We start from the raw sequence: 23,440 nt of genomic DNA, 5'->3' as shown, positions 1-23,440 counted from the left end.
TATATCAGTGTATATATGTGTGAGTGTATGTATGTATATATATACAGTGACATATATACATACATATACTCATATACAGAGACATTGAAGGAATTTCTATTATATCACTGAATTTACTACATAGAGAAATACAAATTATTGAAGCTAATTGAGGTTTTTGGTTTTTTATTAAAAATAAAGAAGACCAGTAATTAACATATATTTTGAATATACTATTATACATATCTCTTAACAGTTATAAACCTTAAAAAAGGCTATGTTTCTTCGATATTAGTTTTAGATATATTAAGCTCAGAAGTCTCCATGCTATGAAACCAAATTCCTATTTGCTCCTTTAACATTAATAACTACAATTCAAAAATTCAGTTCCAAGTAGAGAAAAAATTCTGATAAACAAATAGTGTATAAAAAATAACTCTAGGTTGATCACACCATATTCAAATATATTCAATTGTCAGTCACTGCATGATAATAAAATGCATTTATTTTAACATCAAATCCTCAAAGCTTGCTCAAAACAAAACAGCACTCAAAAAAAATCCATTAATCTTAAGAGTTGGAAATGAAGGCAATAAAAAAAAAAAAACAGAAAAAGGATGCTGCTGTGCTACTCAGCATTTTCCCATCAATAAGCAATTTGCTTGGTATAACATTTTGGCTGTCACTATAGCAACAATACCATTAAGGAAAATCTTAGAACTTCAGGGCTCCTATTTACTTTTCTACATATCTTTTTGGAAGCCTGATAATAAGACCTGCATCAGGTTGAAAGTTTGCCGTTTAGGCTTAAAATGGTAGGGAAATGATGGTCACAAATTCTACATTGGCAATTGTATTTGTACCCTGAAAATATCATTTAATCATGAGCTTTCATTAAATGTCCAACTGAACTAATTGCAAGCTCCTGTAGTTATTTCTAGTAGAAGTATTTAAGAAAAGGCTGTAGGTTACATCTTTTTAAAATTAATTAATTTTTATTTACAGCTGTTTACTTAAGAAATGTCTCCTTGCAACTCTTGCCTTTAGTGTAAGTAAAATTTAAATTCTATAAAGGAAAGACTTTATAAGTGATAATGGGATTGATACTATAATGCCATTGAGTGCTTTGTCTACTAAACAACTTTCGATTCAAAAATTTTAAAAAATTATATAATATTTAAATTTTCTTGGCCTGTTAATTTGCTTATTAAGAAAGTTATTTAAGCAGACAATTAATTACAATAATATTCCACTTATAAATCACCTTTTCATTCACTGATAAATCCACATATTAGGGAAAAATGTTACTTGCAACTTACCATGTGGATCAGTGGAACTGATAAATTTAGCAATATAAGGGTCTGTGTATATTAGTTCCAGGCAGTCTTATGATTCAAGTTGATATCCTAATAATTTGTTTTTCTTTTTTTTATAGATACATTTCCTTTTGTCAACTATAAAGAAGCAAAGGAGTGAATTCACAATAGAAGCAGTTTCAAAATTTGGATGTTAAGAATCTGCAATCACTCATGAGATTGCTGAGTGTACACAATGATGCATTTTAGAGATTTCTGATCTTACTCTATCCCTCCAGAAAATGAACATGCATAAGGTTCTTTTATTATTATACACTTTAAATTAGACTGTATAGACCCCCTTGCTTTTATAATCATTAACACAAAAATGACTGATATAAATTGAATGATTAGGGTTCTTTCTTACTTGCTCATATGTAGAAACACAATTACATAACATGTACTACAAAATATGAACATGAAAAATAAGAAATAACAAAGATTCAATTTATTCTACATTAATACATTAATATTTACATTACTAATTGTAAATATTAGAAATCAATATTGAAACATAACAGAATATTGAAGGCTGTTAGAAATTATATTGTGGTTATCATTCCTAGATTTAAATTGATCACATCTTATTCCTCTTTTTTTTCTGAGTATGTTTCATCTCTTCTTTTTGTATATGTTTATTTGTGTAAGACCTTCCCACTCTCACATACTCAAGCGAAGTAGAAGTTGCTTTGTTTCTTTTATTAGAAATTTGTAATGTAATCTTCTATATAATGTCAAATACACTAAGAGACATGTCCACAATAACCACATGCCAACTAAAGTGATGTATATTACAGCAGACATTAAAACTATGTTTAGAATTTCCTACTCTTGTTTTTTTGTTGTTGGTTGCTTGTTTCCCTTTGGCTAAACCAGAATCCTTTTCCGGTTGCTTTATCAACACACTTTGCATATATTTTCCTAAACTAAAAAAATCCACCTCAGAGTGTTTGATGTTTTAAAGATCATTATGTAAATAACACCTAAAATGTGCCTAAATTAATTAAAATAATTGTGAATTATTACATTAACACAATTTTCACGGAACTCGCTACAGAAAAATTTGGACTTACTGTGCTTTGCAAGATCTATATCTATATCTATATCTATGCATTTTTTTTCAGACTGCATAGGCTGCTGTGACAAAAATTACTGTAAAATTTCTTATAAACAACAGACCTTTATTTCTCATAGTTCTGGAGGCTGGGAAGTTCAATTAAAGGTGCTTACAGATCTGGTATCTTTTGAGGTCCCACTTCTGGTGCTTAGTTAGTACATTCTATCTGTGACCTCAGATGGAGAGTGAAGCAACCTTCTCCAGGCCTCTTCAATGAGGGTATGAATCACACTCATAAGGACTCTGCCCTCATGAACTAATTCCTTCCCAAAAGGCCCATATTCCTAATGTATATCACCATGGATTTTAGGATTTCAATTTTTGAATTCTAACGGGGGTACAAATACTCATACCATGTATTTATATATATAAGCAATTGTTTGAATATATCTGAATTGACTGAATATATGTTTATATTTATACATGTATTTCAATAAATCAATTATGTGAGTAGTTATGTATATTGTTTTAAAAAGATATAATTTTTAAACTACATGTTTTAAAACAAAGTTTTGTGTTATATGGGTTTCAAGTAAATTTGTGTGTGTGTGTGTGTGTGTGTATGTGTGTGTGTTGGGGGGTGGGGTACTGGGGATTCAACCCAGGGACTCACACTTGCAAGGCAGGTACTCTACCATTGAGCTACATTCCCAACTTTTTACTTTTTTTATAATTATTTTTTTCTTTTTTAAAAAATTGAGACAAAGTCTCTCCAAGTTACCCAGGTTGGCCTTCAAATTGGGATCCTCTTGCCTCAGCTCCCCAAGTAGTTGGGATTACTAGGATTATGCTACTGTGCCCAAACCTCAAGTTCATTTTAAAATAAGTTCTGATCCTTAAACTCTTATAATTTGTTATATCCAATTATAAGACCTGTGAGGTAATTTAGCATGTATGAATAATTAAATCCAAGCCAAAAACTTCTCTTAAGTCTTTCTTAGTCGCTACTCAGTAATATAAGCCATGATTGACTGAATTTTAAAACAATATTTATTTTAAAGATTCTAACATATGCTACCATAGGAGAATTTAAGATGATTCAAAGTCATTTGCATTTGGAAGATAGAGTATTTAAAGCATACTGCAGATGAATAAAATGTGCAGAATATTTTATAGGATAAATAAAAGTCAATCCCCACTTTTAAATTTAAGCATATTCAAAGACAGAAAAGTATCACAGCACAGGAAGCCTGATAATGCAGAGGAACGGTGGGTTGTACCAGACTGATTACATGATAAAGAATGGATTCAAGGTGGTTGGAGAGACAAGGTGGTTAGGCAAAGCCTTTGTTGCAGAAAAGAATCAATGTGTTGATTATGCAAAGTGCAAATACAGTTCTAGTTCGAACTAAGTTTCCAGAATTGCCTTCCCAGATGATTTCCATTACAGTGTATCATAAGTAAAATTCAGTCTGAGACTTTGCAGAGAGAATGAAAACACCATTCATATTCTTTTTTTTTTGTATGTATAGAAAAATTTAGCAGGACCATCAATGTGCTGTTATGGATCACACGTGATGATCACTTATGGTTTGGTTTAGGACAGCAGACAGGAATGCAGCTGCCCTCTGGATTCCCCTTCAGCTTCTTGATCAACATTTAGTTTGGAGGCAGTAAGAATGGACAGGAGTTCTAGCCCATCTTTGAGTTTCCAGCTTTTTCTTACTCTTCTCCTACTTCTTCCATTCCTCTGCCTGCCCTTCAGCCTTTGAATTCCAGCAGCCTTTCAGCAATCACATAACCAGTTGTCATAACTCTGTAAAGTCAGAGTCTTTATTATATACATTCTCTAACTCTTAATAGTTCTTTTCCTCTAATTAAAGTCTAAGTGATACCCTCAGGCTGAATCAACTATTACTCAAGGTATAGTTAGCTTTCACACAATTATCCATTATTGTTGGAATGTGTGCTAAGTAATTCTAACAAACCACTCTAGATCTTAAGTTTTATGACAAAGATAGTGCACTTTAGTGAAATTCAAGAGATATAGGGACTGTAGTATGCATACATGGGTCATTTCAAAATTTTTAGACCTATAATCCTAGCATCTTGGGAGGCAGAGGCAAGAGGATTGTGAATTCAAAGCCAGCCTCAGCAAAAGCTAGGTGTTAAGCAACTTAGTGAGACTCTATCTCTAAATAAAATACAAAATAGGGCTAGGGATGTGGATCAGTGGGCAAGTGGCCCTGAGTTCAATCCCCGGTATCTCAAACAAATAAACAAACAACAACAAACTATAAAGGCTTTTTTTTTTTTCTTTTTAGTAATGGTGAGACATTTCAGTCATCAGTTATTTAAATAATTTGTGATATATAGGGTTTTGGGTATGTTAATAATCATGAATTTAATAATTCCACAGTGTACACATGTATCTAAACACTGAATTGTTATATATTTTTTTAATTTAAATTGTTTGTCAATTTAAAATAAAAATTTTAAAAATTAGAGGTGAACATCCATGTGTCCACTATTCACTTAAGAAATAAAACATCACAATATTATCTAACGTGCTTTTTTATAACGTGCTGTTTTTGATAACATCCTGTTGTATACTCTCTAAGAGTAAATGCTGTTTTAGTTTTTTTGTTGTTGCATATCTGTTTTTTGTTATGGTTTTAATATTATGTCCTTTTTATATATTGCTAATTTTGCATATTTTTGAGCTCTATGATAACAGTTTGGAGCTATCTTTTTTCCTTTTTCCAGTAAACCTTGCCTCGGAAAAATATCAACTATAAAATGTGTATTGTGTATGAAGAGTAACTTTACAATGAATGTCCATGAACCATGCATCAATTCAGTCCTTCCTGGAAAGGGAAGATGTGAGACCTCAACTGAGTCAGGAGAGGAGAAGGAGGAAGAAAGAAGAGAGTCTTGGTGAGAACACAGGGAGTGTTTCATTTTCACACCTTTCTGTCAGGGCCGCTGTGATAGAAGTGTAGCCAGAACATCTGAGACAGAATTGCTACCTGGAGGAAGTCAGCTACAACCTCACTGCCTGAAATGCTCAGATGAGACAAAGAATTTTGAGTCAGAAAGTGTGGTATTATTGAATCTGTCATTTTGGAAAGAATCCAATTAAAACAATGTACCCTAGAAAAAGAAAAAAAAAATCAGAACTCAATGCTGCTTTCTCAGCCTTTCACAGTGTTCAGTGTGCTGGGTAAAGAAACATAACTATAAAATGGAATTTCCATTTTTAATACATAGCTGGTTTCCAACATTAACTTCCTCTGTAGGCTGCTCATATTTGAAGAGGATGAGTTTACCCTGAAGGAATGACACTGCTTTGCAGAGGTCACAAGCTTGTACAGAAGTCTACAGCAGCAGAAGAAACCGAATGACAGAATTGACATTGCCAGGAAAAACACTATCCTAATCTACAAGGAAACAGGTGAGTAAAAAAATGGAGCAGGAAGAACAAGTCCCAGTGGGAAAAACAGGGTGGGACATGTTGAGTTAAAAGACCCTGTGAATATGCTTATCTCGTTGAATTCTCACACCAATCCTAGGAGAGTTTTTATAATTATGTTCCTTACTCATGCAGAAACTGAAGCACAGAAACTGAAAAGTAATACCGTGTTAGGTATCTAAAGCTAGAAAGTGGAAGACTACAAAGCATTGGCAGTAGTTAAAAGATTAAGATTTTAAAGATGACAGGATGGAAGGAACATAAGCCAGACATAAGGGGGAATTTCCCAGAGATGATGTGCAAAAGAAGAGAAGAGAGGGCAGATTCTTGGAGAATAACTTTACTTAACAAGAATCCAGTCAAGCATAATACTCAGAATCATTAACAAAAATGGGTGGAAAGCAGCAGTTTGTAATCAATTGGAGTGGAGAAAGGTGGGCATTTCAAGGAAGCGATAGGCGACATTAACCAATTCTGCACAAGGCTAAGTGACATATCTTAAAGAGACATGTCTTTTTTAAAAACTGAAGTACTCTGTTTATATATATTTCCTTCTTAATCTCTTTCTTTCTTTCTTTCATTTTTGCAATAAATATTTTTAGTTTCTTCAAATACCTGGCATAACTGGTTCTAAACAATTGTTTTACCTGTGATTAAATGTGTACCTATTCTTAAGAAATGAGTTATGATGTATATTAACTTGCTTCTTGTTTACATAATAAATGTAAACATCTAAACACAAGAAATTCCAGAATAAAATTTAAGTTTTAATGGTAGAATACTGCTTTGAACATTAAATTTTGAAGTAGAAATTAGTGGGTGTCATTTAACTCCCACTATAAAGTGTTATATAATTAGACCTCATATAAACAATTTACTATAGAATGTAATACTTTAAGGATAATTTTTCCAAGCTTTCAAAGTGAAAAAAATTAAGTTGAAAAGAAATGAGAATGTTCTATAAATTGTATATATCAATGCACACATAGAAAATGCTGCAGTAATATTTATTCCTGGAGAAGTTACTAAAATATTACACTGTAATTCTTAATTAACTTATCAGATACTGTGTTGAATATATTAACTCAAAGACATAGCTGTCTAGTACAAAAATGACCCCAAAGTATAGCTGGAAATAAGAATACACAGTCTGTCTTTATTTAAAAAAAAAAAAAGCTAGAAGAAAATGTTCTAGAAGCACAATGAAGTTGGCGACTTATGTAATATGAGGAACTAGAGTTGTCAGGCTCTTCTGAGGAATGACAACTTGGCTAAACTGTAAGATGAGTGTTATTGAGTCAAAGTAAGAGAAATGGAGGGGCCAGTTGATGAAGGATGTTTTATGAACAGAAGGAAAATGTGCATACAAGTGAAATACTGATTGAAAAGTCTCAGTGGATGGGATTTTGCTTTCCCTCATCTCCTAGAATATTTATTTTGAGGAAAGTAAAGCGAAGAACTAAGTGGGCTGAATATTTAAAATTGAGAGACATAAATCCAACATACAGTAATGCATGAATTAAGGCTTGCAACATTTTGGTCATATATTAATTTGGTATTATTGTACTGGTATTCTGATAAATTCTATGAAGTTCAGAACACTTATTGGTTGCACTGTTATAAAGTTAAGGTCCACAATTAATCCTTATGCCCTCATACTGCTATTTATAATGAAACACTTGAAGAAATAAATAAAAATTGTTAAGGAAACAATAAAATTTAAGTGTAACTTTATCATATTTGAGGCTTTTATAGATAGTCTGTGTGCAATTTGAATTTTCTCACCTGTGAGATTAGGACAATGATTTATTCACTCTAATTAACTGATAAATTATGGAAAATACTGAGGTCAAAGTTGCTTATTAATTGTAAAGCAAATGAATTTATGAATATAAGGCATTTTAAAATTACCTTTACTACTATTTGTAAAAGTAATTATAAGAGTTTTTAATGGTTGTAAATGGGAAAAACTATTCTTTATTCACAGTGAGTTAAGGAATTGTTTGACTTTTATAAGAAAAAATTTACTAATCACAATATAACGTTCTACTCATCTTATGTTGTGAAGTTTTAAGGTAATCCTAAAACCACTCTTTGATTTGAGGGGGAGTTTATGGGGTTTATCTTATATGTATATATAACTAACACTCTTTCAGGTTTTAAAAATTATCTTTCTATAGTAACAAAAGTATAGGTTTGAAAAACAAAATCTCTGGGAGAAGCAAGATGGGAGCTGAGTAATTCCCCTAGTAATCACCTCGCCACAGACACACTAGATTGAGTAGCTGTTTACACACCAATGCACTTCCATGAGAGCTAAAGAAGCCAGGTGAGTGAGAAGCTGTAAATGCCTAGCTTTAGTACAATTAAAAAGTGGGCATTAAGATGGTAGAAAGGAAGGAGATGCCCTGTACTACCCTTCCAACTCCAAGCAGCACAGCTGGGACACAGCCACCTCTGACTTCGTGGAGACAGAGGAAAAGAAGTCCAGGCCTTAGACTTGAAACCAGCCCTGTCTTGGTAAAACATGGTGCCAGGCAGAACCTCATAATTCATACCCCCAGGCCAACATCCATGGACTGAGTGGATGGGATTGTGTTAGCCAGGTGCTGATCATCTCTCCCCAAACCTTGAGCAGCAGAGTGGGGAGTAAGACTCCAGCTAGTAGGAAACATGGCATAAAATCTAGCACATGACCCCATCTTGGAGCTCCATGCTGGGCCCAATACAGTGAAACTCAGCATCAAGAAAACCCTAAAGGGTCCAGAAAGGCAAACAGAACTTCCAGACTTGCCCCACCATCAAGAGGAGATTTGAATGCTAGTGCAACAAACTAACTTCTGCTCGAATTTTTGCCAGCCTTAAAGTGGGTATGGGAACATAATCTAGCCTTGACTAAGCATGTTCCTGTGGTTGTGAGACTCATGTGTGACCTAGCTTATCAGTCATGGTGGCCAAGGGACTATCTCCACCATCTCTCCTCCAACTCAGGCAGTACAACTATTCCCAGGCCAGTGCTCATAGACAGAGTTTTGAGACCTTACCTGTCCTGGCACCAGGAAGGTAACTGTGCTGAATAGGACAGGTTCCTGTTTTGATCTGCATCACTCCTTCACCAAAGGATGAGAAGCACTCTTGAGACTCTGTGAATCCTTGTGGCTGAGATTCAGGTACAACCTGGCTTAGCCTCAGTCTTGATGGCCAAAGGATTGCCTTCATTAACACTACCCCAACTTATGACAGCATACCATGGAGCAAGGTTCCATTTCCCGAGGGTAGGAAAAGGTAGATAGAAAATGACTTTGCCCTGCAAACTGAGTGTTGGGCTAGTGAAACCTAAAACTGGGAAGGTCCTAATGGCCTGCATTTCTAGGCCCGTGGTTGGAGCTTCTGGAACAGCAACTATACCAGCAGAAGAAACATCATCCCAGTCTATTGAACTTCTTTTCTGGCCAATATCAACTGTAAATCTTGGGCTACTAGCTGATCTTGGCAGGAGGCAATGCTGAACAGTAAGTATAGACCTTGGTACTAACTCAGTGTTGTACTGGTATTGACAGGTTGTAGGTTCAGGTTGTGACACAGCATTGCAGCAAGCCCAGAAGCCTGGGGTGGGTCTTTCTGTGTTAACTGTGCTCAGAGATAGAGAGAATCATGCAAGGACCAATCACAAGGCTATGGACACTGGATGAGTCATTTGGGCTTAGCCATACCCTGGGGAAAGGTCTGTGGGGACAGAATATTTTTCCTAAATAATCTCATGGTTCCTTCTGAACAAACAACTGTGGATTTTGCACAAACTGAGCTTGGATCATCCTATCTAGTACTAAAAGAATGACAACACAGCAGACTTGTGATAATCTAGACTTAAAGCATCCTCTGGCAGTGAAATACTAGAAGTGACTACTGGTTCAGAGAAAATAAGCAACTGCTTAGAATTTATGGAAAGGCGGGCACAAAGACAGATTACAAGGACTCGAAAAAAAAATACCTAATCTTTCAATTTCTAGTTTCTGTAACAAGTTTCAAGAATTTTCAGAAAACTGTTACTTCACCTAATACTTAAAATAGTGACCAGAACAAATGGACAGACATAGTATATTACTGAATTGGAAGAACCAATATTTTTTAAATGCCTTATTATTGAATGCAATCTAATGATTCAATACAAATCCTATGAAAATTTCAATGTTATTCTTTATGAAACTAAAAAAGAAAAATGCCAAAATTTGCATAGAACCACAGCAAACTGAATAGCCAAAGCTATTTTGAGCAAAAAGAACAAAGCAGGAAATACTACTTGACTTCAAAATATATTGTAATATTACAGTGATTAAAACAGCATGGCATTCACATAAAAAGACATACAGGTCAATGGAAAAAAAACCAGAGAGCTCAGAAGTAAATCTACATATCTATAGCCAACTGAACTTTAACAAAGGTATAAAAATGTAAATTGGAGAAAGTGCAGTCTTTTTAATAAATGGAGTTGGGAAAACTGGATATCCTCATACAGAAAAATGAAATAAGACCCCTATCTCTCACTGGTTACAGAAATCTACTCAGATTACAAGGACTTGAAAAAAAATACCTAATCTTTCAATTTCTAGTTTCTGTAACAACAAGTTTCAAGAATTTTCAGGAAACTGTTACTTCACCTAATACTTAAAATAGTTACCAGAAAATGGACAGACCATTAATTAGTATGGGAGAAATTTCAGATAAAGAATATAAAGAATCTGACTTAGAGAAAACTGGTGAACTTAAATAAAACAGAGAAATTAGATTTAGTACTCTAAAAGAGAAGATTAACAGAGAGATGGAAGAAATTAACAAAAGCAAATTAGAAATCCTTGAGCTAAAATATACACTAAGGGAATTTAAAAAGTGCAACAGAAAGCATCATTAGCAGGATAGATCAAACCAAAAAAAAGAATCATTGAGTTCAAAGACAGGCTATTTGAAAATACACAGTTTGGAGAGAAAAAAGAAAAAGAATGAAGACTGAATAAAGCTTATAGGACCTTTGGGATAGCATTAAGAGAACAAATATACAGGTTATTGAAATTCATTAGGGATTTGAGAAATGTTAAAAAGGAAGAAGCCATATTCAATGTGATAATAGAAAACTTTCCAAATGCAGAGAAGGATATAAATATCCAAATATAGGAAAGCCAATCATCACCAATTAGGTTTAACTCAACTAATTCTATCCAAGCTTTCAAAAGGGAAAGATAAAAGGTTCTCAAGGCAGCAAGAAAAAAGAGGAAAATAACATAAGAATGTCCCAATTTTCCTGACAGAATATTTCTCAGCAGAAACCATACAGGCCAGGAAAGAGTGATATGAAGTATTAAAGGAAAAATGAGAACAAAAACCCAAAAGTCTTCTAATTAAATCAGAAAAATGAGAAATTATACCCCATTTGATTCAAATGTATGAATTGTCAAGATCATTGTACTGTCATGTGTAACTAATTAAAAAATGCTACAATAAATTTACATGTGCATGCAAAAAAAAAGAAATAAAAAAAATACTGTACCTTTAAAGATTAAGAAGCAATGAACATAGTCACAAATAAAAGCTAAGAGAATATATCTCCACCAGATCTGTCCTATAAGAAATACTAAAGGGAGTTCTTCAAATTGAAAAAAAAAGGCATTAATGGTGAAGAAGAAAATATTAGAAGGTATGAAACCAACTGATAAGAGTAACTATACACACGAATCCAGGATACTCTAATATTGTGAATAGGATACACAAACCATTAACATCTTTAGTATAATGACCAAAGAGAGAAAATAAAAACAAATAAATATAACTATGTCTACATGTTAAGACAGGCCACATAGAACTATATAATATATATTTAAAAATCAAGTTAGCCAATTTCAAAAAACTAAATGCTGAGTGTTTTCTCTGATATAAAGAGGCTGATTCATAGTGGGATAGGGAGAGGGAGCATGGGAGGAATAAACAAACTCTAGATGGGGTAGAGGGGTAGGAGTGTAAGGGAGGAGGGATGGGATTAGAAATGATGGATGGAATATGATGGACTTATTATCCAAAGTACACGTATGAAGACACGAATTGGTGTGAATATACTTTGTATACAACCAGAGATATGAAAAATTGTGCTCTATATGTGTAATAAGAATTGTAATGCATTCCACTGTCATATACAAATAAAAATTTATTTAAAAAAATAAAAATGTGGAGGAATCAAGTGCTAACCTGGAATTTTTATTAGTAAATTCTCTCACTTCCTTTGATTTTTATCTTTATAATCATATTAGTTGTTTTCATTTTAAAATACTTGTTATAATCAAAATTCAAAATATGTGGGTTTTTTGTCTTATACTAGCTATAAAGTAATATATATTCTAAAAAAAATCTTAAAATAATATGTAAGGAATCAAAACACCCTATACAAGGGTAAATCACTTAACCACAAGGGTAAACCATGAAATGGAAGAAAAAGAAAGTACAATAAAACTAGAAAACAACTTACAGAATGGTATTAGCAAGGTTAATAATATCAATAATTATAACTGGCTTTAGAAAGACTATGCTTATCAATAATTACCTTGAATGTAAAATAAATTCAATTCTCCAATTAAAAACATAGAGTAACAGAGAGGATAAATATACAAGAGCCAATACAAGTAGGGAAATTTATAAAAATACAAGTTCCTTATAAGAAACTCACTTCATCTCTATGGACAGGTATAGACTGAAACTCAAAGGATATAACAATAAGGTGTTCCTTGAAACTGGAGCCCAAAATAAAGCATGATTTGCCATAGTTCTATCATATAAAATAAAACAAATCAAAAGCAGTAAAAACACAAGGAAGGTAATTATATAATAATAAAGAGGTCAATTTATCAAGAGAAAATAGTTCTAAATATGCAAGTACCCAATATCAGAGCATCCAAATATAAAAACAAAATTAACAGACTTAAAGGGAGACAGACTGCAACACTATATTTGGAGAATTAACAACTCATTTTCAACAAGGGACATGTATTCCAAACCAAAAACAACAGAGTTAAATTTCACATTAGACCATTAGGATCTAACAGACATCTACAGAACATCCTATCCAACAGGTACAGAATATACATTCATCACATTAGCACGTGGGGTTATCTCCAGGATAGATCATTTGATAGGAGCAAAACAAGTCTCAAGAAATTTAAAAAACTTAAGTCATATCAAATATTTGTTTTCTAAACATAATGCAATAAAACTGGCAATCAATAACAAGAAAAATTGGAAGCACACAAATAAATTATACACGAAGCTACTTACTTCCCAACAATCAATGAATCAAGTAAGAAACTGAGAAGGAACCTGAAACATTTCTTGCAACAAATGAAAGTAAAGACACAGTACTGTAGTTTGGATTTGTAATTTTCCCCAAAGGCTCATGAGTTAATGATATTTCCTCCAGAGTGGCTCCACTGAGTTGTAGAACATTTAAGAAGTAAGGATTGGCAGGAGGTTTCAGGTCACTGGGAGTGTGACTTTCTTTTGCTTCCTAGTCTAGGTGACTCATTTTGCTCTGCCATGTGTCCTTGCCATAACCTCAGCAAAGGCTCAAAGCAAAGAGCCCAACTGATAATGGACTGGTACCTCCAAACAGTGAGCCCAAATATAACTTTTCTCTTATATGACAGAGAGGGCAGTAATGGAAAGCACCTAACAATGTTCAAGTAGGCCCAGGTACAAGCCATGCTGGCAGCAGACCTTGACATTGCACATGTGATGCTGGTTTTGTACAGAACTGGTGTCATGGAGGATTACATTGAGACTTCAAAGGAAAGCCAAGGAGGCCAGGCAGTATACTACAGGGTGAATTGCTGCAAGTTGCCTTTGAGAGGGCAATGTACAAAGCTGTAGGTGTGAATTGAGACTTCATTTGAAACCCCAAGAAGACAGAGAGGGCAGTAATGAAAAGCACCTGCCAAGGAAAGATGCAGGCAAAATGCAAGCAAGGCTGAGAGAGTGGCCATGTGCACTTCAAATAGCAAAGCTGTATGGGTGGGGCTGAACAAGCCACTGGGTCCCCAGATGTTGGAAATGGTGACATAGGATTTAAGATTTGCCTTGTTGGATTTTGGTCTTGCTTTGGCATGATCCTCTCTTGCTATTTTCTGTTCTTTTTTTTTTTTTTTTAACAACAACATGTATACATATTCACTATGCCTGTTCCAACACTGTATTTTGGAAATATGTAACTTATTTTTTATTTAAACAAGGGCTTACAGTTAAGATTGCCTTGGGTCTCAGAGATGTTGGACTTGGACTTTTGAGCAATAATAGATTAGTTAATGCTTTGGAACTCTGGGGCTAGAAAGAATGCATTTTTCATTGAGAGATGAACATGGACCCCTGGAAGCTAGGGTTGAAATGCCACAGTTTGGATCTAGAATATCACCCTCAAAGGCCTATATCCAAATGCTTGTTTCCCAGTGTAATGGTACTGGGAGGCTGTGGAAGCTTTAAAAAGTGGGGGGTTATGGGAAGTCTTTACATCATTGGAGGTACGCCCTTGAAAGAGGTAGCCCCTCTTCTCTTTCCTGTGCTTTTGGTCAATGAAGTAAGAAGTTTTGCTCTACTGCATAGGCCCACCAGGATGTGCCACCACATGCCCCCAAAAATAGTATTAATTGATTATGGAGTGGAACCTCCAAAACTGTGAGACAACATAAACATTTTCTCTTTATAACTTGATTGTCTCAGGTATTTCTAGAAATTTCTCTAGAAGTTGTTTCTAGAACTCAATATTAGAAATTGTCTCAGGTGTCTCTAGAAAGTTCTCTAAAGAAAATTCTCTAGAGAAGTCTCAAGAAATGAATATTTATATCAATAAAGCAGGAAAATCTCAAAAAAAACTATTACTGCATCCCAAGGAACTAGAAAAACAAGAAGAAAACACACCCAAAATTAGTAGAAGAAAAGTAACAATAAAGATCAGGGCAGAAACAGATATTTCAATAAAATAATTAGTTATTTATTCAAGAAGATAAACATAATTGTGAAATCTTTAACTAGTTTAAAAAAACAGAGAGATGAAAGCTTAAAATAAATAGAGAGAAAAATGAGACATAATAACAAATGCCACTGAAATGTAAAAGATTCCCCAGTTCTCTATGAGTAACCATATGCCAACAAATTTGATAATCTAGAAAAAACAAATTCCTGAACACATATAGATAATCAAGAAGATATCATGAGTAATCTGGACCCCCACAGCAAAATGAGATTGAATGAGAAAAAAAATGTCTCCCATTAAAGAAATGCCTTTGACCAGGTGGGTTTACTGTTGTGTTTTATCAAACATTTAAACTACCATCGTTTCATCTTAAAATGTTTTAAAAAATTGATAAGAAGAAAATTGTTCCAAATGAATTCTAGGAGACCAGCATCACCTTGGTTTTGATATCAAAACCACACAGACAAAGAAAGAAAGAATGAAAGGAAAGATGGAAGGAAGAAAAGGAGGATGGGAGGGAGGGAGGGATGGACCAATATTCTTGATGAAGATGCCAAATACCTTTCAACAAGATACTAACAAACCAAATTCAACAGCATGTTAAAAAGATTATTTATAATTACCAAGTGGACTTCTTGCTAAGGATGGATGGTTCAACACACAAAAATCAATAAACATGATCCAACAAATTAAGTAAATAGATTGAATCATTTTTATTGATTTTTGTCTCAAAAGATGAAAAAAAAGATATTTTTTAAATGTCACCATCTCTTCAATGATCAAAAGAATGTACCTCAATCTGTGGTTTGGATATGTGGTATCCCCAAAAAAACTCATTTGTGAGAAAATCAAAGAATGCTCAAAGGTGAAATGATTAAAGTATGACAGGTGTTACCTAATCAATGGACAGATCCACCAATATAGATTGACTGGGCAGTATCCATAGGCAGTTAGGATATGGTTAGAGAGATAAGTCAGTGGAGTCTGCCTTTGTGGTTTATATTGTGTTACTGGTAAGCAGAGCTCTTTATCTGTTTTCTGATTGCTATATCCTGGACTATTTTCCTCCTCCACACCTTTTGATCACGATGTTCTGCCTTACCTGAGGCCCAGAACAATGGTCTCAGATGTCTGTGGGCTGAGATCTCTGAACCATGAGTGCCAAATTAACTTTTCCACCTCTAAAGTTGTTCTTTTTAGGTATTTTGGTCACAATGGTGAAAAAGTTGACTAAAAACCTCAAATAGTAAAGACCATATATAACAAGGCCATATCCAACATCACTTTAAACTGGGAAAAGCTGAAATCTTTTTCTCTAAGATCTGGAACAAGACAAGGATGCCATGTAAACCACTTTTTATTTTTTTTCCAACATACTGTTGGAAGTTGTAGGCAGGGCAAGCAGAGAAGAAAAGAAAAAAAGGGACTCCAAAAAACTGGAAAAGAGAAGTCAACTCTTATATAGATGACATGACTTTATATTGTGGAAAACCCCAAATATGCCATCAAAAACTTATTAGAATTAGTAAAAAAGTCATCAAAGTTGTAGGACACAATATCAACATACAAAACTCAGTAGCACTGCTATTTGCTAATAGTGAATTTTCTGAAATAGGAATCAAGTTACAATAGCCACATAAAAAGGAAAACTTAAAATATATATTTAACACAAAAGATCAAATATCTCTATAATGAAAATTATACAAAACTGATGAAAGAAATTGAAGAGGACACAAACAAATGGACAGACATCGTATGTTATTGAATTGGAAGAACCAATATTTTTAAATGCCTTATTATTGAATGCAATCTAATGATTCAATACAAATCCTATCAAAATTTCAATGTTATTCTTTATGAAACTAAAAAAGAAAAATGCCAAAATTTGCATAGAACCACAGCAAACTGAATAGCCAAAGCTATTTTGAGCAAAAAGAACAAAGCAGGAAATACTACTTGATTTCAAAATATATTGTAATATTACAGTGATTAAAACAGCATGGTATTCACATAAAAAGACATACAGGTCAATGGAAAAAAAACCAGAGAGTTCAGAAGTAAATCTACATATCTATAGCCAACTGAACTTTAACAAAGGTGTAAAAATGTATATTGGAGAAAGTGCAGTCTTTTTAATAAATGGAGTTGGGAAAACTGGATATCCTCATACAGAAAAATGAAATAAGACCCCTATCTCTCACTAGTTACAGAAATCTACTCAAAATGGATTAAAAGCTTAAATGTAAAACTGAACGTGTGATACAAAGGAAACAATTACAGAGTGAAGAAGCAACCCACAGATTGAGAGTAAATATTTGCAAACTATACATCTAACAAGGCATTAGTATCTAAAATATATAAGGAACTCAAAAAATTCAATACCCAAAATACCTGATTAAATAATAGGCAATAGACCTAAGTAGACATTTCTCAAAAGAATACATACAAATGCACACCAGCTAAATGACAAAGCAGTGTTCAACACCACTAATCATCAGAAAAATATGAATCAAAACCATGAGATATTACTTCACTCTAGTAAGAATGGCTATTATCACAAAGACTAAACATAAGTGATGGCAAGGATGTGGAGAAAAGGGAACCCTTGCACTGCTGGGAATATAAATGGTATAGACATTATGGGAAAGAGTATAGAGATTCCTCAAAAAATTAAAAAGTGGGCCGAGGGTATAGCTTAGTGGTAGAGCACTTGCATAGTGTGTGCAAGACCCTGAGTTGGAACCCTAACACCACACACAAATAATCAGAAATATAACTACAATTTGATTTGCAACCCCACTACTGGGTATGTGCACAAACGAAAGTAAATCAGTATATCAAAAGTTATATCTACACTCCATGTTCATCACAGAATGACACAACAAAAGACAAGAAATGGAAACAGCCTAGTGTTTATCAACTGATAAATTAATGAAGAAAATATCACACACACACAATGGAATTCTAGCCAGCAACAATCCTTTTATAGGTGACAATATGGATGGAACTGAGATCATTATGCTAAGTGAAATAAGTCAGGCACAGAAAGACAAGTACCACATGATCTTACTCATCTGTGGAATATTAAACAGCTGCTCTCACAGAGGTTGAGAGTAGACTGATGGTTACCAGAGGCTGGGGATACTCAGGAGGAGGGAGAATTGAAAAGATATAGATCAGTGGATACTAAGTTAGAGTTAGGAGTAAGAAATTCTGGTGTGCTATTGCATAGTAGGATGTCTATAGATAACAAAAAATGCATTGTATTTTTCAAAGCTGAAGGTTTTTAAAATGTTTTTACTATACAGAAATGATAAATGAGAGGATAGATATGGTTAACCTGATTCAAGCATTATACAATGTATACATGTATTGAAACATTACATGGACCCCCACTAAAAAAATACATATTTTGCGTTAGTTAAAAATAAATGTAAATTTAAAAATATTCTCTCTGAAAAAGTATCGGATTTTTTGAAAAAAAGCATTTCTATGTATTTTCTCTGTCTTTATTCAATGAAATTTTTTTCATATTACCTAGAATATAGCTGTAATATTCTAATATTTTGTTTATTAAAATGCTTATTTTATATTTTAATTTATCAAACTTAGAAATTTGAGAAAAGAACTGAGATAACTTGTTGAGTTTTATTAATTAATATATAATATGGATATAATATGGCCTTTCACAGGTTTGTTTCACAGAAACAGATTAAAAATTATATTTTAAGGGAATTAGGCAAAATTATAAGTTTTACAAATATATAATTATTTAAATTTATAAATCCACACATTACAGTATAAAACTACTTATAAATGTTCCATCACATTGGCAGATGTAAATGAGGTCTTGGGAGGAACAACAAAATAAAGGCAACAGTATCACCAAGGACATAATCAATGCTCATTTCAGAAGAAACATTTTTGCAATTACTCTTGAGGTTTCTTTTAGTTTCTGCATAAAAATCAAAATAATCTAACTGCAACAGTTTTAAATATCACTGAAGAAGTTATAATCTTAAACTGAGTAGGCCAAATTTAAAACATGAATATATGTTGGAAGCTAGTAGGAAAATAGAATGAGAACAACCAACATTTGAGACTAAGTTGTACATAGTTTCATTCTGCATTCTTTTGGGACTTGGACATGTGAACATATGAATTTGGTTTCTTAATCTGCCAACATGTACAATTATGACATATGATAATTACATGAAGCTTAGTTTTTTGAAGACATTCATCCCAATAGGGACACTACACCATTTCAAAGGTTACTCTTCCAACAGAAATGCTTCTTTTCTTTCCATGGGTTACTTAATTTTATGGTGCTTTTCTCAAATATTAAGATTCTGAGGCACTTATTTGTTTATTTAAATATGACCTCTTACTACAATTATTATCTTGAACTGTGACAAAGTTGACTTTAAATCTCTCATAATAATGTAAAAACTATTCATTCCCCTTAGTGTGTGTATGTGTGTGTGTGTGTGTGTGTGTGTGTGTGTGTGTATTAGTTTTACAAAAGGCATACAATGTATTTAGAAAGGAACAAAGATGAAATCACTATTATGGTAAAGGACCTAGGTCAAAAATCTTGAGAATAATTACAAAGATAGGATCATTACTATGAACACCTTGAGGAATAAAGGTACATCATTTACCATATGACAAGTCCCCATCTTATGACTTAAAATCAGCTTGTTTTGTTATTTTATTTGTTCTTCACAACTAGCTGCCAAAATCTTGGCTCAGTTACCTTTATTTTTCTCTGATTTTGAGATTTATAACACATTCATTCCTTCATCTTTGAGAAAATGTTCCTGCTTCTTGCTATTCCTGAGGCTGTGATGAAAACCTAATTATTGAAATAGGTATTGTTTTAAATGATAAAATTTATTTTATTTTATTTGAAAGTGATCCTTGAATAGGCAATGTGAATTAAAGTAAAAATATTATTAGAGTGCTCTAGAAAATTAACTATGACACAGAGTTTTTACTGGTGAAGATGGAAGAATGTTATAGTTACTATTTCCATTTAATCTGAATCACTCCTAAACCTAGAATTTCTTCATATAATAACTGAAACTGTTTAGTTGCACTTATGCAGGTATATGACTAGACATGCTCTAAGAGAAACTACTGACCCTATACATAATTGTGTTTCCTAAATGTTCTAAATAAAGGCTGATGGTACAGAGCCAAAGTTCAATACATAAAAAGCAATTATAATGGCATGGATGTGGGGCAGGCAAGATAATAATATCCAGGCTCTCTGATTCTGTTTCAGTCCAAGAGTACATTTAAGAGGATCAAAAGACTGAATGGACTGAACAGCCTTCAAGCAAACTGCCATGGTATTTATTTTGGCTAAGCATTAGAAAAACTTGACCTGGAGCTGATTCAGAAAGATATTGTGACAAGCACCTGCCGTGCAGTTATTCCATGCAGCCAATTAATTGGGAAGCCATATTTTTTAATATTTAGCCAAATCAGAGTTGGGGCTGATATACTGTTATCTTCTTGTGAATGTTGATTAGTTGAACAAGGATATATGCTGAATGGACAAGGCTGCATCTTTTTCTACTTGCTTTCAGCAGTGTCTAGCAGAGATTCACAAAGCATTTTAACTAAACATTTGATTAAAATTGTCAATGTATATGGCAGTAAACCAACATGAATCTAAAGCTGCTCATTCTCTAAGTACTAAAAATATTACAGACGAAACAGAAAAAAAAATTTAAAATGTCCTTCAGTTTAAAAATGTGTTAGGAAAAAAAGTTGAGACCTTTCACATTCTAAAAATATTTCATAGAATGCCCATGTCATTTACCCAAACATCACTCAGCATTTCAACAAGGTGCTTAAAAATTAGACATAATAATAACATTCACTATCTGTCCTCATGTATACTTCTTACAATTTTGTACTCTGAATAAAATTTAGTAATGTTAAAAAGAACTATTCATTTTAGTCATCCTTTTCAAAGGAAAAAAGTTTCAAATAAAAGTTGAGTTCAAAATTTTCTTATTTTTCACAAGCTTTTTAATTCCATGATTACTAATACATTGAATTTTTAGAAAGGTCATTTGATATATTTAAAATTTTCTTAAAATTATTTAATAAGGTCACGAATAAGGTTGTGACTACATTCAAGTACGATGAGGGAGAAAAAAAACATAAGAACTTTATAATAATTTTGAAAGAATACTGGAATCAGAAAATACATTATAAGTTGCATTTGTTTAAAAACCTGACATATTTCTCCATAACTTACTAAGATCATTACATGAATCTCTTTGCAGATGGCTTCATTCATATATGACTTGTAACAGCTTTCTTCTCAAATAGATATTTAAATGTGTACCAAAATAAATTAGAAACATGCTCTGTTATAATTAACAAGTCAGGGTATTTTTTATACATTCAAATATGCTTGTTCTAAAATAGCAAACTATTTTATTCTTCTTAAAGATTGCATTTTATTTGAATGAGGAGAGCTTTACTTACATATAATTAACTCTTTCATAAAAGTCCTTCTAATTTACCTGATTTTTATTCTTTACTATTAGTATTAAAAAGTAGACCTAATCCTGATATTATTCTTCTATGTAAATGTAAAAGATGCTGAATAAATCCAGTCTAATGAGTTAAATATCAATACTTTAGAAATGCATTTAATTGATTAACCAAGAATTTCACTAGATCTGGATATAATTCATATTTCATTAAATAAATATGCAATATTTACTATAGGCAAATGAAATTTGCAAACACTGAACAAGATTTCAACAAAAAATCATTGATTTTATAAGTTCTATCAAATATATATAAATATATACGTATATAAATTCAGATAGAGCTTATATATAAATATATATATAAACTCTATTATATATAAATGTATATGAGTGTGTATATGTATCAATTACACACCAAAACAAGTACACATAAAAAATAACATAAGGGTATTCCATTCTAGTAACATTAAATATATTTACAACTGATGACTCATTGTAGGTAGATGTCATATTAATTCATATAATTTGTGACCCACCTTCAAAATTCAATCAGGTTCAATAAACGGATATCAGGATACCAACAGTCTAGTTAGGCTTTACTTATAGCATCATAGCAAAGTGGTTTATACTCTGTCAGATAAAATATAAAGTAAAATCTTAATTTTTCTATGTATTATTTGACTTTTTGAAAAAAATACTCAACCTTCTAAGTTCCTGAAATACAAATAATAGATTCTGTCACATGAGGTTTTGTGGCCTTAAGTTAGGCAATTTATACATAGTGTTCATAAAAAACAACTAACAATAATATATAAAACACCTATGGGGTAGTGGATGTGTGTGTGTAAAAATAGCAGAGAATTTAGGGTTGAAATACTTGCTTTATGTCAAAAATTGCAAGTATGAGTATTTGAGCATGTGATAATTGCACTTTTTCAACAGGACTCTGGTTAATCTGGTTGATAATCTCATCATCAGCCAAAAGCCTAATAAAGTGTGATTTTAAATTGTGTTAGATTGTACAAATTTACATAGGTAAAACTGGATCTGAAGGTTTAATGGTATACTTGCATTTCAAAAAAATATTCCAGTTCAAACAAGTTTACAGAAATATTTTCCACTGAGTAAATTAAATGCATCAGTTTCAACCAATAATCAGCATAGAAGTTTGATATGTTGAATGTAAAACTAAAAAAGGAAAATTTTAACCTACTACCTCTCCCTATCATTTCCCCATTCATAGACACACCTAATCTTAAACACTAAAGAGTGGAAATTAAAAGGGAGAAAACAAAGTAAGATAACAATACTCATTAATGTGCTATATGCCAATGGCATCTAACAATGTTTGAACAGTTTTTTAAAACATGGAAATAGCATATTATCCATGACCTATATATTCAGTTCATTATATAATTATAACTAAACAAATGGATGAGAATAGTTCTACCATTTATACAACCATTTATATAAATGTGTCTTTGTTATGAAATAATTCATACAGCATTTAGGTTATACTGATTTATTTTTTAATTTTATTGCCCCTCTTGTTTCTCAGAAGTTTGAGTGTTGTTTATACTTATTAACAATTCTGATAGGAGACAGTGAGCAATAATTATTGAAAAACATGACACAGTGGCACATGCCTGTAATCCAGTGGCTTGGGAGGCTGAGGCAGGAGGATTGGTAGTTCAAAGCTGGCCTGAAAAAAGTGAGGCTCTAAACAACTCAGTGAGACTCTGTCCATGAATAAAATACAAAATAGGGCTGGGATGTGGCTCAGTGGGCGAGTGCCCCAGAATTCAATTCCCAATATTGTATCTCCATGGGGCAAAGAAAAAAAAAAAAGAAAATAGAATATGGAAAAAAAATCAGGTGTTATTTACTTGGCATTTTTTACATTTTATTCCAATTTATTTCTATGCATATTTTAATAGAGCTAATTTAATACTTATATACTATATCTATATAACTATTAATCATATGTACAGGAAGAGACATACATTCATTTGTAAAATATATAACTTTTCATACTACTCTCATCTGTTAAAAGCACAA

General features: G+C 32.7%; 1 protein-coding gene across 4 annotated transcripts in view; it reads right to left on the bottom strand.

Moving 5' to 3' along the window:
• The window catches only part of Pclo (piccolo presynaptic cytomatrix protein), a 402,900-nt gene that overhangs the window by 210,071 nt on the left and 169,389 nt on the right, over nucleotides 1-23,440 (bottom strand). The window lies entirely within an intron of this gene.

Source organism: Ictidomys tridecemlineatus, chromosome 2 (assembly GCF_052094955.1).
Source record: "Ictidomys tridecemlineatus isolate mIctTri1 chromosome 2, mIctTri1.hap1, whole genome shotgun sequence".
NCBI classification, from domain to species: domain Eukaryota; kingdom Metazoa; phylum Chordata; class Mammalia; order Rodentia; family Sciuridae; genus Ictidomys; species Ictidomys tridecemlineatus.
This window is presented reverse-complemented; position numbering and strand designations above follow the sequence as displayed.